The 15,395-nt window shown below is 45.1% G+C and overlaps 1 protein-coding gene across 1 annotated transcript in view; it reads right to left on the bottom strand.

The window, feature by feature from the left end:
- Nucleotides 1-15,395, bottom strand: part of MCC (mutated in colorectal cancers) — a 318,792-nt gene that overhangs the window by 252,405 nt on the left and 50,992 nt on the right. The gene's annotated exons all lie outside the window — the stretch shown is intronic.

Raw genomic sequence — 15,395 nt, forward strand, 5'->3', positions numbered from 1 at the left:
CTCCTCCTGCCCCCAATCCCTCCCAGCATCACAGTCTTTTCCAATGAGTCAACTCTTCACATGAGGTGGCCAAAGTACTGGAGTTTCAGCTTTAGCATCAGTCCTTCCAATGAACACCCAGAACTGATCTCCTTTAGGATGGACTGGTTGGACCTCCTTGCAGTCCAAGGGACTCTCAAGAGTCTTCTACAGCACCACAGTTCAAAAGCATCAATTCTTCGGCACTCAGCTGTCTTCACAGTCCAACTCTCACATCCATACATGACTACTGGAAAAGCCATAGCCTTGACTAGACAGACCTTTGTTGGCAAAGTAATGTCTCTGCTTTTCAATATGCTGTCTAGGTTGGTCATATTTCCTTCCAAGGAGTAAGTGTCTTTTAATTTCATGGCTGCAGTCACCATCTGCAGTGATTTTGGAGCCCAAAAAATAAAGTCTGACACTGTTTCCACTGTTTCCCCATCTATTTCCCATGAAGTGATGGGACCAGATGCCATGATCCTAGTTTTCTGAATACTGAGCTTTAAGTCAACTTTTTCACTCTCCTCTTTCACTTTCATCAAGAGGCTTTTTAGTTTCTCTTCACTTTCTGCCATAAGGGTGTTGTCATCTGCATATCTGAGGTTATTGATATTTCTCCCGGCAATCTTGATTCCAGCTTGTGCTTCTTCCAGTCCAGCGTTTCTCATGATGTACTCTGCATATAAGTTAAATAAGCAGGGTGACAATATACAGTACTCCTTGATGTACTCCTTTTCCTATTTGGAACCAGTCTGTTGTTCCATGTCCAGTTCTAACTGTTGCTTCCTGACCTGCATACAGATTTCTCGAGAGGCAGGTCAGGTGGTCTGGTATTCCCATCTCTTTCAGAATCTTCCACAGTTTATTGTGATTCACACAGTCAAAGGCTTTGGCATAATCAATAAAGCAGAAATAGATGTTTTTCTGGAACTCTCTTGCTTTTTCTATGATCCAGCAGATGTTGGCAATTTGATCTCTGGTTTCTCTGCCTTTTCTAAAACCAGCTTGAACATCTGGAAGTTCACAGTTCATGTATTGCTGAAGCCTGGCTTGGAGAATTTTGAGCATTACTTTACTAGCGTGTGAGATGAGTGCAATTGTGCGGTAGTTTGAACATTCTTTGGCATTGCCTTTCTTTGGGATTGGAATGAAAACTGACCTTTTCCAGTCCTGTGGCCACTGAAACATACACATGAAACATACACATTACTGTATGTAAAACAGAAAGCCAGTGGGAATTTGCTGTATGATGCAGGGAGCTTAACCCAGTGTTCTGTGACAACCTACAGGGATAGGATGAGGTGGGGGGCGGGAGGGAAGTTCAAGAGGGAAGGGACATATAATACTTACGGCTGATTCATGTTGACGTATGGCAGAAATCAGCACAATGCTGTAAAGCAATTATCCTCCAATTAAAAATAAAAATTTAAGAGATGAATAAATAAAGCAAAGGTCTCAAAGGGAATTGTGACCATTCACTGAAGTGTGGAAAGAATATTCATCAATCTATTTATTTCTCACCTCGTCCCATAATACCTAGTTTGTACTTTATAAGGTGCATAAAATTAACACAGGAGAAAAAAAAATTAACACAGGAGGGAAACAATTGCTGAATATGCAGAAATTGGTGACACAAGCTGTAAAATCTCTATTTACTTGCCAAACAGAGACGCTTGGAGACTATTAGTTTATATGGTAACATCAGCATTGCTCTTGCTTGCTACCGTATCAATAACAAGATTTCTTTATAAAAGTATGTCCTGTATTTCAACTGGGACAACCCCAGGAATAAATCTGTCACTGGAACACCTCATGTTACTGTGAGTCTCTTTCAGAATTAAACTGAGTAATAGGGGCTTGGGACCCCAGAAGGGGGACTCTGAGACAAAGCAGGACTACTTTCATGAAGCAGTGGTTCTTAATCTCCTTCAGTTCAGCCCCCTCTTAATCTGATAAATGGAATGGGCCTTCCCCTCATACATGTACAGGGGTTTGATTGATGTACCTGCTGAAACCGCTCATAGATTCCTGGGACCAGTCCTGGGACCAGGACCCCAGGCAGCAGAACGGGGCCTCAGCCACAACTAGACAGGACCTTGGCAGTCAAGTCCAGATGGGGTGGGGATGAAGGTCAGGCACACCCAAATGCAGCATATTCGTGGCAGATCCTCTGCGGGGACACGGCCCATGTGGATGGAGCCTCAATTTGGGAGGCTCATCTTAGTCAACCACAGCATATATACTCATTTGTCACACACACACACACATGCACACGCGTGCGCGCGCGCACACACACACACACACACACACACACACACACTTCTCATCTGTCAGCTTTCCCACAGTGAGCTGCCAACTCCTCTCTGGGTGAAATCCAAAGACCGAAGACAGATTCCTGGCTCCAGGCCAGGTACTACCAGTTTCTGATCATTACCTGGTCTCCTATTTCCAACCCAGTTTAGGTGATGGATTCTTCACATGGAGCCCAGGTTGAGCCTTAAGACACAAACCCCTTCAGGTCATTCATTATATTGTTTGTATCCTCCAATGGCTCCTCTCTGCCTGCTTTAAAAACGCCAAATCCCACTTTCTGGCTTCCTGTTGTGCAAATTTAATCTTCACAAAGTGACTATACTTTCCACGTATGAAGCAGAGAATGGTGGGGAGTTGTTGTCACTGCCCGGCCCTTCAGTGTGGTTGCCAAAGGGCGGCTGCCTAAGGAAGCACAGCAGGATTCCCCCTCCCCAGGCAGGAGCTGGTCTGGGGTTGGAACCTGACCCAAGTGGACCTCCCCTGAGCCCCATGTGCACGAGCACAATGAACGAACAGAAGGGTAGAGAGTTAGGCCCACATAGAACACCGGGGCCTCAGGGGTTAGCCAAGGGCACTCCTAGATGTACAAGTTATATGAGCTCATTTCATTGTTGTTGTTTTAGTCTAATTTGGAATAGGTTCGAACTTTCAATCGAAATAAATCTAGAACTTAAACCATATTGAACTGACCTGCCTGTGACAGATGTGCCATCTGTTTATAAGGCTAAAAGAGAAAATATGTCCAGATCGTTGAACAAAACAGGATGGAAGGATGTCACACGAGCCCCATACTCCATATAGCTTCACAGAGCCGCCTTCCTCCTACAGCTGATTTTATAGTTCAGCGGGACTTTTTACCGTAAGGACAGTTACAGTGGAAACTGCCTGGATATCACATTTCCCTTACTCAGAAAACTGAATGCTAACTGAAACAGTTTCCAGCCCTCTAGCTTACACTCGACTCAGAGCGAGCTGGGGGACTTCACTCACACAGAGCACCAGCTGCCGCAGAGGAGCACACGGCTGTGTGCGCTACGGTCAACGAGCATCTGCGCTCCGGGAGCCCCAGCCTCAGCCACAGGAGAGCTGAGAACCAGAGCAGGCCCTCACGCACCACTGCAGACAAGCACGACACTTCACAGCGTCTCTACTTCCCTTCTGCCTCGTGGTCTCCAGCTCCTGATAAAGACCCTTGAGTGAGAGGTATGTGGCTTTTCCTAAGCCATCCTCCCCTCAGCCAGCTGCACTTGCATCTGGAGTCACAGAATGTGGACCTAAAAGGCCCTTTAGGGAACAGATCCTCATCCACATACGAGGAACTGGGTCCCAGAGCAGGGAAGAATTCAACTCAGAGAACCACACCAAGGTGGGTGGAGAACCCCGTCCCTGTCCCACAACACTGCTTGCAGGGACGTCTCGTTGCCTCTAGAACACAAGCACCAGCGCCCTGCCAGAGGCTTTGCTTGCCCTGTAAACTGGTTGAATCAGAGACTGAGTAACATCAGTAGGTCATTTAGAAATCCAGTAGAAACACCTTGAATTTCATAATGATAATATGGTCTGAGTTACACGACATATTGCATATAATTGTATAGAAACTTGACTAACTTCTCTACTTTTCCTTGGAGTGTGATAACACAGGCCTCTGGTTAAACACAGCAGAATGACCATATACTTCTCACCCTACTCACCTCTTCTTTCCAAAGCCATCCCAAATCGCCAGATGATGGCAAAGTCCACCCCGCCTCCTACTCCCCACAAAAGAGTAAAGAGAAAGGTGAGGGCAAGAGAACAGGAGGTAACACAGCAGAGGAGTCCTTTCAACAAATTTAGGGAGACAAAGCAGGGAGATCTAACTTCCACGCTCTGCTGCAGCCTCTGAAGAACCTACAGAGGCGATTCTGAGAATAAACGGCCCTCACCGAAATCCAGAGGCTCAGGTTGGCAGGCACTGTGTACTGCAGAGCACAGGACATGAGACTGGAAAGGAGAAGACTGCTGGAAACTTTCTTTAGAGAGAGACTGGGCCCTCAGATCTCAACCTTGACCCTTCACAGCTCTAGGGCTGTGACCTCTCACCTAGACCTTCTCCCTTTACAACGAGAACCCCGGGCACAGCGAGCAGTGAGGCTGCAGACCTCAGGCCCTGGCGACACAGTAGGACCTGGATGGAGGGGGAGAAAAGGTGTTTAAACACTTAACGCCTTCTGATCCCTGGGACTCAACTGCTCCTTTCCTTTTCTGAAGTTTTGTTAGTCCATGGAATTCTCCAGGCCAGAATACTGGAGTGGGTAGCCTCTCCCTTCTCCAGGGGATCTTCCCAACCCAGGGATCGAACTGGGGTCTCCTGCATTGCAGGTGGATTCTTTACCAACTGAGCTATCAGTGAAGCCCCGTCAAGTGGCCTACTATATTCTGAAAAGAACCAACATGCCCTCTGTAACCCTTATCATGCAGCCAATACATTCCAGAAGCCCAGGTCTAAAATTGGCTGTCTCTAATCATGTTTTTCTTTTTCTTTTTTTTAATGGGATGGGATCAAGTACTGGCATGATCTAGAACTGATCATGATTTAGAATTTTACTGAATTTACAACAGCCCATTTCCAGTAATGAATAATTATTAACTCACCTGGCCCACAAACCTTCAAAAGACACAGAATAACCAAGAGAACCAAACCTTGGTTTCTGGAAAATCATTCCAAAGTGCTGGCCACACTACTGTTTTTACTCTTCTTTATTTTTAAAGACTACTGATGTCTTCCTCTGATTCCTGAACAGAACTAAGTTACCAACCTCTCGTCTGTCACCCAGGGCCCGGCAGTGGGGCTCCTGGGAGCCCAGTCTCAGTGCTGCCCTGCCTTCCACTCATACAGCAGCCAAGTGACCGCACTTGCTGCATCTCTGCATCTCCTTTCCTTGCTTCAGGCTCTACCACCACCTTCCTCTGCTTCTCCAACTCATTCGACACCCAGCTTGACCCACACTTGAGTTCTCTGCATGAAGCTATGCACTGGATTAACATACTAAATACCAGCAACAGTAGGCATGACAAGCCGAGTAAACATACAAAAATCTGATCAGGATGTTTCTTTGGATAGGATATATGGAAATGCTGAAATTATCTAAATCTAAATAGTTGATTCGGACAGATCTGATTACCTAATAAACAAATTTCCAAATGGGAAAATGTCCCCATCACTTGCAAAATGTGTATGTAATATGAATGATGGCCTCAGTTACTGACATACTTTTAACATGTGGAATGATCGTCCATGTTTCCATGAGCTATAGATATTTATAAAATACCCACAGCTAAGTAATCTGCAAGTAGGCTTAAATTAAAACCTACAGGAGGAAAAAAGCCTGGGGCTGCCAGAGAGGGAAGAGATCATTGTCACAGGGACCTTTTAACTCCATGTGCTCCCAGACCGCTGTCTACGAGAAACCCACTTCAGACCAAGGGACACATACAGATTGAAGGTAAGGGGGCTGGAAAAAGATATTCCATGCAAATGGAAATTGAAAGAAAGTTGGAATAGCAACATTCATATAAAATAGACATTAAAATAAAGACTGTTTCAAGAGACAAAGAAGGACACTACATAATGATCAGTGAAAGTGAAGTCGCTCAGTCGTGTCTGACTCTTTGCGACCCCGTGGACTGTAACCTATCAGGCTCCTCTGTCCATGAGATTTTCCAGGCAAGAGTGCTGGAGTAGATTGCCATTTCCTTCTCCAGGGGATCTTCCCGACCCAGGAATCGAACCAGGGTCTCCCACATTGTGGGCAGATGCTTTACCGTCTGAGCCACCAGGTACATAATGATAAATCCAGAAAGATATAACAATTATAAATATATATATATGCACCCAACACAGGAGCACCTCAAGACATAAGGCAAATGCTAACAACTATAAAAGGGGACATCAACGGTAACACAATAATAGTGGGAGACTTTAACAGCCCACTAATACCCACAGACAGATCATCTGGACAGAAATCAAGCCTTGGTAAATTTAAGAAAACTCAAATTGTATCAAGCTTTTTTTCTGACCACAACGCTGTAAGATTAGGTATCAATTACAGGAAACAAACTGTAGAAAACACAAACACACAGAGGCTAGACAGTAAGCTTCTAAGCAACCAAGAGGTCACTGAAGAAGTAAAAAAATACCTAGAAACAAATGACAATGAAAACATGACAACTATGGGATGCAGTAAAAGCAGTGCTAAGCCGGAAGTTTATAGCAAAACAAGCCTACCTCAAAAAATGAGAAAAGCATCAAATAAACAACCTAACCTTATACCTAACACAACTAGAGAAAGAAGAAAACCTACAGGAAGAAACTAAATGTATTTTGATCTTCTAATAGAGTAAATGGAAGAAACACTCCAAATTATATAATACTTGACATAATCTCTGGAACTGGAGAGAGAATGAACTAAACATCTGCTCTGAAGTTGAGCCTATACATTTCAAAACTTCAGATGTCTTGGCTTAAAAAAAGAAAAAAGCCTTAAATAACATTTTCTAAATACATTTGGCTACTAAGAATATCTCTCATGACTGAGAATTTACTTAGTTGAAAAGATAAAATGTCAGACTCCAAAAGGAAGGAAACAAAATTACTGCAAATTCAGATACACTCTCCCATTGGAGAAATGATTTTCCTAAGTGAATTTACTGAGTTCTACTCATGGAGGTTAGTAGTAAAGACAGTTAAACAATGGGAAGAGACGGCTCCCTAAAGTAATTAGGAATATCATGTTTCTGCTATCCCCAAACACCACACCTATATATTTATCAGTATAACATTCCCTAAATATAGATAGATATTAATATAGATAGATACAAGTCTACTGTGACAATAACATGTCAGATAAAAATCTGAGTTTTCCAGCAATGGAGCTGTTCAACCAGCAATGCTGCCTACAAGCATACAACAATTACTAATAATTGGTAAAGTGAAAGTGAAAGTGAAGTGGCTCAGTCGTGTCCGACTCAGCGACCCAATGGACTGCAGCCCACCAGGCTCCTCCGTCCATGGGATTTTTCAGGCAAAAGTACTGGAGTGGGGTGCCATTGCCTTCTCCAATTGGTAAACATGGGTTTAAAAAAAATGACACAAACTTGCTAGATTAAATCATCTGAATAGCTCTTGTTCTAGAAAGCATATAAAAATATTTTTTTCCATGGAGGTTCAACCCAAAGACCCTTGTGGAGCAAGGCAAAGAAATATGTTCTCTGTTTTGTGTTGTCCAAATCATCTGGTTCCTTTTTTTCATTTTCACTCAATTGAACAATTTAAGTTGATTAAATTAAATGTGCTGAAGCCATCAGCAATACAGCTTGTCACAGAAAGGTTAGCAGAGTGGAATACAGTCTTTGCCACAGTATCTTTGGAGCAATCAAGGACATAAAACCTCTAAGAGGTATACCGCCAGGGTAAGTATACCGCCAGGGTAACAGTTGGTTTGGAATTCAGCGTGAGAAACAAGACTCCTAGTGATTAGTGCTGAAGCTGTGTTATTGCCCTGCAACCTTCCCAGGGGATGTGCAGTCTCTCGGTTTCAGTAACCCACGTCTGACAAACCTCAGTTTTATTTTAATCCCCTCCCCCTAAAAGATGGAAAACCCGAAGAGATCCAAGCCATAAAGAACTCCTACTGAGACAATTTAAAACCCATTCAATCACAGCAACTGCCACTTTGAAAGGGGGAAAAAAAAAGTCACCAGGAATAAGGGCCAACAATGTAATCAACATCTAATGGGATCAGAAAACGTCTGGATGTCTGGGGCCAAGGAGAGCAGTGTTACTTCAGAGGCTTTAGGGGAAAAAAAGATCTTGTTAGAAAGGCTTTGAGATAAGGTCTGAACCAAAAATATTTCCCAAGGGGAAGATAAAAAAAAAAAAAAAAAGAAGTTTCAGTAGAAAAGAGAGACATTTGGATTCAGTTATAGAAGATGGTTTTCTAGAAGAGAATCTGATACTGATAAACAATGGCAGAGGAAAAAGTGTGTAGCCAGAATTTTAAGACTCTGTGTAGTAACTCAGATTCCAGAAGTTTTAGAGTTTCAGAGACAGTTATGTTTCTGCTTGCTTGCCCTGAATCAGAGATTTAGTACAGTGAGATCCCTACCCATTGAAATTATATTCTCTTAAAATTGATAAATGGGGAGTCGATTCATTCTTCCAAAAGCAATTTCTTGTGAAAAGTAGCCTCATCTTGATTCAGATGAAGAGGAATAGAAAGAAGAAAGCTTATCCTTGCAGAAAGAAGGGCTGTGATATACCATGAGACTGAAAGGACCTCAGATTATGTCTTTCAGATTGAGGAGTGGCGTGGGGAGGAAGAGGGGCAAGTCACTTTTAAGAGAACAATAAGGCTAAGTGACAATTTTGCCAAGTGCCTGCTATTTGCCAATTCAACCAAGAATTTGGAGGAAGGGAAAGAAAAAGCAATTAATTCTATTCAGGACACCAACAGAGGCTGAGAGCCAAGTAAATGAACCCTAAGAGGAGATACTGTCTTTTGTCTTCAGTTGTGAACTCTTCCTTTTTTTTTTTTTTGAAAGTTGTCTCATCACTTTCTATGGCTGTGTTTAAGGAAAAAAAATCCATCCTCTTTATTTGTAAACTCACTACACTGTCTTCTTCAAGTTACATGTTGCTTCTGTAAACCACTCTACTCTTCCACTATTCAGCAACAGGGAAGGGGGGATTGCAGTGGAGATAACACATCCAATCCTGGAGTCATTCACATGACACCCAGTTCAGAACCTGAGAAATGGCTTCAGCTCCCTTCAGAGTTCAGTAAGCACAAACGGAGGCCCAGATTGCTCAGGAGACAAGGTCAGGTTCTCTGGGACTTGGAGAGGCAGAAGGGAGACTCCTAACCAGCTTTCTCCATTTGGGTCACTCTTCAGTCCATTATGGGCTTCTCTTGTGGCTCAGATGGTAAAGCGTCTGCCTACCATGCAGGAAACCTGGGTTCGATCCCTGGGTCAGCAAGTTCCCCTGGAGAAGAAATGGCAACCCACTCCAGTACTCTTGCCTGGAGAATCCCATGGATGGAGGAGCCTGGTAGGCTACAGTCCATGGGGTCGCAAAGAGTCGGACATGACTGAGCGACTTCACTTCACTTCACTTCAGTCCATTATGGAGCCCATTCTCTCTATCATTGTTCTTAAATGGTCTGATGAAGAGGAAAGTACTGGACATCAGAGATGGACCCTTGCCCTGGGGCAGTTTACAGCTGGGCTGACACATGAAAGCATATGGTCACTGGAAAAATCCAAGAGGAATTCAGAGAGGGAAACTTTGCAAAAAGCAGGAGCAGCAGAGAAAGGCTGTGGTGGAGAAAGAGTAAAGAACAGGTGAGGGCCAGACAAGACCATTCTAAGCAAGGAAGGGAAATGGGGGTACAGTCCTATTTCACAGATACATGTTGGAATGACTCAGGCACAACAGAGACAGCAGAGAACAATGTGAACAAGGATGAGAAGGAAGAATAAAGACTACAGAGAGCCTTCAGTGCCAAGCTATGAAATTTGGACTTTATTTACCAGACAGCCAGTAAAGATGTCTGTTGGTACAGATAGAAATTTTAGTAAAAATACAAATGATGTATACAAGGCAGCCTTTTAAGACAATAACTCTGGAGACACAGTACAAGGTAGACTGAAGAAAGACTGGAGTCAGGGAATCCGAGGAGAAGAGGGGCAGTCCAGGGGATGTGAGAGGATGGGGACTGGTAAGCAAAGGAAGGGAGGACCTTGCTTTCTCAAAGGTCAATGGGATTTAGCCATCAACTGGACTCGGGTAGGAAAGGGAATGGAGGAGTCGAATTAGGCTCGAGATATTCACAGATACAAGAGGATGGTGTCTCCCCGACCAGAGGGAGTGATGTCAAATGCTGAACTAAATCTCCGCAAGGACACCAGGAAGCACACCACATGGTAGGGCCACACCCCGAAGGTAACTGAGTCACACGAGGAGCCCCAGAGCCCAGCCAGGGGTGCAGGCCACTGCGGCGTGGCGGAAGCAGCAGAGGTCAGGAAAGGAACACAGAAAGCCAAGTGTCAGAAGGAGGCAAAGGACGAAGAGAGCACATGAAGAAAGGTGCTTCATGATAGAACTAAACGCCCAAGGAATCAAGTCAACGAATGAAGAGAAAACACACTGGATGAGGTGATTAGAAGATCATGGATATTAACAGAAAAAGGAGGAAAGCTGATGGTAAGCAATAAAACAAAAACAGACACGGGAATATGAATAATCTACATTGAACATTTGTGAGTGAGAAGTAAAATCAGCAAAATCTGAAAGGCAGTGAGATATAACAGAAGGCTCTGTGCACTGTGATTCAAGAAACTGGAGATTTAACAGTGATGCCAACTCCACGGTGCCAAGCAGGAAACAGGGTTCCTGCACTGTGCTCCGCATCTGACCTGTGCTAATGAACTCCGGCAACAGGGCTGTGAAGGGAGTCCTATTAGTCTCGTTTTTTAAATGTAGCAGCTGAGGCACTGAGAGGTGCAGGAGCTCGTCCAAGGACACAAGCTAATGAGCGGCAGACCCATGTGCTCCAGGCTGTCGGAAGCCTCATCTGGGAACTTCCCTGCTGGTCCAGTGGTTAAAAATCCGCCTGCCAATGCAGGGGACATAGGTTTGATCCCCGGTCCAGGAAGATTCCATGTGCCGGGGGGCGACTAAGCCCAGGCGCCCCCACTACTGGAGCCCACAGGCCTGGAGCCTGTGCTGCACAGCAAGAGGAGCCACTGCAGTGAGAAGCCTGAGCTCCACAACAAAAGGGAGCCTCTGCTCGCTGCAACTAGAGAGAGCCCTCGCAAAGCAACAAAGACCCAGCACAGCAAGAAAACAAAAAATAATTTTTTTAAAAAAGAGGGCTCCTCTATACCCTTCATCACTACGCTCTTCTCCATGAGGTACTATGAGGCCTTGCGCAAGAACAGGTCCTCTGAGCCTGTCTTCTCACCTGGAAAATATGATGAGGCATCACTGATACCTGACATTTCCAGACTTAACATTCTACGATGCTGGGGCTCTGTGTTAGAGGATGTTTTTGAAAAGTCTTTAATGAGAGACAATAGCTTCTCTTTTTCAGCTACTTCCCATCTCAGCGAGCAGCTTCACTTTAGTTACAGTGGAGCCAGGAACGCAATAGAGGGAGCTAACCCTCAGCTTGTTGTCTTCTTGCTTTCAACAAGCAGTTTGAGATTAGAGTGAGGACCTCCTGCAGAATGTGAATCAGAGTAAGTGCAGTACTAGCTTATATCATGTGTTACACGGCCTCATTGCTTCAGTAAAGATAACATACATTTTACTTCTAAGTGAAGTTGATATGAGGACAGTATAAGAAATGATCTGGCTGCTTCTGCAGTTTCCTTAGTAGGGAAACACTGGTGGTCTACTAAACGCTGAAAGGGACACAAGTCACGTCTTCTTGGTCCGATACACTTACTACAGTAAAGGTATTGTCACCATCCCATCTCATGGTAATAGCATAGTTCTGATTTTTTACAAAAAATTCTCCGCACCAGGAACAAGACAACACTGTGGTCTGGTTCTTGCTCGCTCTCGTGTAAAAGCCTGACTGAACACCACACTCTCCGCTGGTTCAGGAAGGAAGTGATAAGCTGAGGGAGGGCAGGGCCGAGTCCTGGCCGTGTGCTCTACAACAGTCATTCTCCTTCCAATGCCCATCCCAACAACATAAAAATCCGCTCAGAACCAAACAGAGCACAGAAAGATCCAGAGGTCAGGGGAGAGATAAGGACAGGAAGACTTGCCCGCTTGGCCAAGGACAAGTCAGAAGAGAAGCAATCCCTCCTGCCTCTGCCTCCCCAGAGTCCAAGTCAAACGCTCATTCTTCTCCTTCAGAGCTTTCGGTAATGACAAAATTTCCTCTCACATCTGGCCAGCTCTCACCCTCTACTTACATTCCAGGCCTGTTCTTTCCAGCCTTGGCCCTTCTGTCGCTCCATTAGTCACTGCCTCTCCTTGTATCTCCTCCTCTCTTGAATCACAGGGCACAGAGCTCTGTACCCTTCTTTTGCTGTTCCTTGTATCTTCTCCCTTCCTCCTGGGTCACCTGTCGATGGGCTCAGGTAGATCTGATGCCTCTGCACGTTCTGTGTGTTTGGGGCAGGTACAACACGCCTGCCTCTGTGGGTTTCAAGGGCAGGAAGCAGAGCTATGCAGGTCAGCAGGCTTCCTCTGGTTTTCAGACCTGCTCACCCAGAACCAGTCTGGACACGTCTCTCAGATGGATGTAGATGGCCTTCAGGCCCTCTTCCCTACTGTGTCTTATTCTGCAGTTACTGTCTACCTGTAATTCTTTGGTTTTGCCATTTGTTAAACCAAGCCTCTGTGATGTTGCTAGCTTCCTTGCACTCCAGAATAGTTTTTAAGGAGGAAAACAAAAATGGAAAATGAAAAAAGTAAATATTGTAGAATTTCAGGAGTCACTCTCAAAAAATAAGAGAAACCGGACTACATTCCAAAGCAGGGGATTCTAGTTCAATCCCTAGTCCAGGAAGTAAGATCCCACAGGCCACAGTGCAACTAAGCAACTACTGAAGCCCGAGCACTCTGGAGCCTGCAAACCACAAGTGGGGAGAGGCCCATGCTCTGCACGAAGTCCCCAGATGCTGCAAGACCCAATGCAGCCAAAAATAAATATACGCTCAAAAAAAAAGAAAGGAGAGAAATAGAAAGAGAAACCTCTGGAAGGAACAGAACTTCCCTGGCACTCTGAATCCCCAACAGAAAAGACTGTCTCCCCGTGAAATCAGTCCTGCATCCCATAGTGTCTCCAGACAAATGGCACACGGAGGAGGGGGAGATGGTCAGTGGACACTTACTAGTGCCCTCAGTTACACGAGCCTTTCTGTCATTTTATCAGGGAGAGGAGTCCAACTGGTATCACCGATCAGCCAGCTGGGAAGGAGCATGCTCCCCAGAAGCCTCAATTTCTCAAGCAAAGTTGATGAGAGTCAATGACTGCTCAAGTGTCAGAGATAGAATACTGCCTTGAAAATCACCAGTTCAACCGCTTTAGTTGATGCCAAAGGAAAAGGGAATGTAGAGAAAGTCTGCTCAAAGGTCACACAGCAGCACAGAGGTGGTGCTGGGATTAGCCTCCATGCTCCTTGCGTCATCATCCCAATTCACCCTGTTACCAGCACACTGCCTCCCGACATCCGTTCTTTTACATGCTGAGACATGGACCCTTATAAACTGACACAGGTTACTTAGATGACCAGCCCTTTTCTGCGATCCTGTGCTCTTGCTATTGGAATCCAAACATCAATCACCGTTATGTCACACACTTCCTGAGGAGTGCATGTGAATGTTTATGGAAGCAGCGTGGGGAATTCAGATCAAATAGTCAGTGAGTGACTCAAAACTGGAGACAAAGACAGCCAACACGGGAAAACACATGTGCCTCTTTCTAATGGGCTAGAATCCAAGCATGTGTAATACTACGCCCTCCACTTCCTACGTGCTGGTGACTGGAAATCTTGGGGTTAGTCCAAGGTCAACCTACATGCATGAAGGGAACTCCCTAGGATGGTCTTAGAAAAGCATGCCCTCCCCCAAACGGGTAAATTTAGGGCACATCGTTCCAAGAAACAATCGTAACTGATGATCTTTTTTCCAACTGTTATGTCACACAGGGATTTGTACTTTTTCCTTACTGATTTAAGAGGCAGGGATTTCATCCAGAAGGATTTCTTAGAGTGCTCCTTCAACAATACAATTGAAGCTGTTTTATTCGGCTTTCCTTTCCTGCATGTTAACGTATCGCTATTGGCCAGAGGAAAATTAAGTTATCCAGTCTCTGAGCTTATGAACCTCACAAAGAGATTTCCAGTTGTCACTTGGCTGCCTTTGTGAATGGCGGCTCTGCAGACCACATCACGGGGAATATTTACACAAGTCTGGCCAAGCCAAAAGGTATTCTTTTGCATAACTTTAAATCAGTACTGCATTTTTCTTTTCAAACAAAAAAGTCTGGTTTGCTTAGGTTAGACTCCAGTTTTTAGAATTTAAATTTCCATAATATCCCATTTGTTCAGGCTTAGAAAAAAAGTGCCACTGGGGCGTGTACTAAGAAAAACCTCAAGACAGAGACAGCTGCTCTGATGGTTCAGAATCCTCTGCAGGAGGCTCTCTGAGAGCCTGGATGACTAATGTAGGACTGCAGGGTTTTGGCTGGTAACTGAGTGAGTCACAGGGGCTGTGCCAAGTGGAGAAGGTACGGCCCATCTACAGGGGCGGCAGCCATTCAGACGTGACCACTCACTACAGTGAGGAAGGCTGCAAACCACACAAGGTTTTTTTTTTGGGGGGGGGGTCTCAATATTTTAAAATGTTACCTCAAGTAGAAAACAAAACACAGTTTGTGCCTGACCAACTATGCAGGTGGGCTAGACTTTCGGTTGCTGAGTTTCCTGTTTGCAGCCTCTCCTCTATAGGAAGAGGGAAGAACGCATAGTCAATGCTACTGTTAAATTATTTTAGAACGTTCGTCTCAGAAACGCTCCGGCAGCCTGAGGGGATGTGTAAGGGGAACAGAAGCAGGTCCAGAAACAGCCAATTATTAAGGTTTTATGGACACCGGGGACAAACAGAGCATTCAACTTCTTTGTAAAGTCACTGCGTTAATGGAAATAAAATCCCACCCTCCATCCACTTCAGAATCGCTATGGAGCCTACTTTCTTTTCCCTGTAATCCAATTCTCCCATTTACTTCCGCCTCCCCTGACACCTAAGCAGTGGCTGGGTGCTGTATCTCCTTCCGGAATTCCCAATGTCTCACCCCTCACTCCCAACCACGGCCTGAACGCAGCCCCTCGGCCACGGCCTGAACCACTGACGTCACCACGGCACCCCCACCCTCCCGTCTCTCCCTCCTCACCTCACTCCCACCCCAGCCCCTTCCACACAGCTCGGAAGCGAGCTCTCCTCCAGGAGCACTTTGTCAGCTCTCCGGAAGAACGCGGGGCACTGCTGACAGTGGCTGCCTCTG

Source organism: Bison bison, unplaced genomic scaffold (assembly GCF_000754665.1).
Source record: "Bison bison bison isolate TAMUID 2011002044 unplaced genomic scaffold, Bison_UMD1.0 scf7180017864264, whole genome shotgun sequence".
NCBI classification, from domain to species: Eukaryota; Metazoa; Chordata; class Mammalia; order Artiodactyla; family Bovidae; genus Bison; species Bison bison.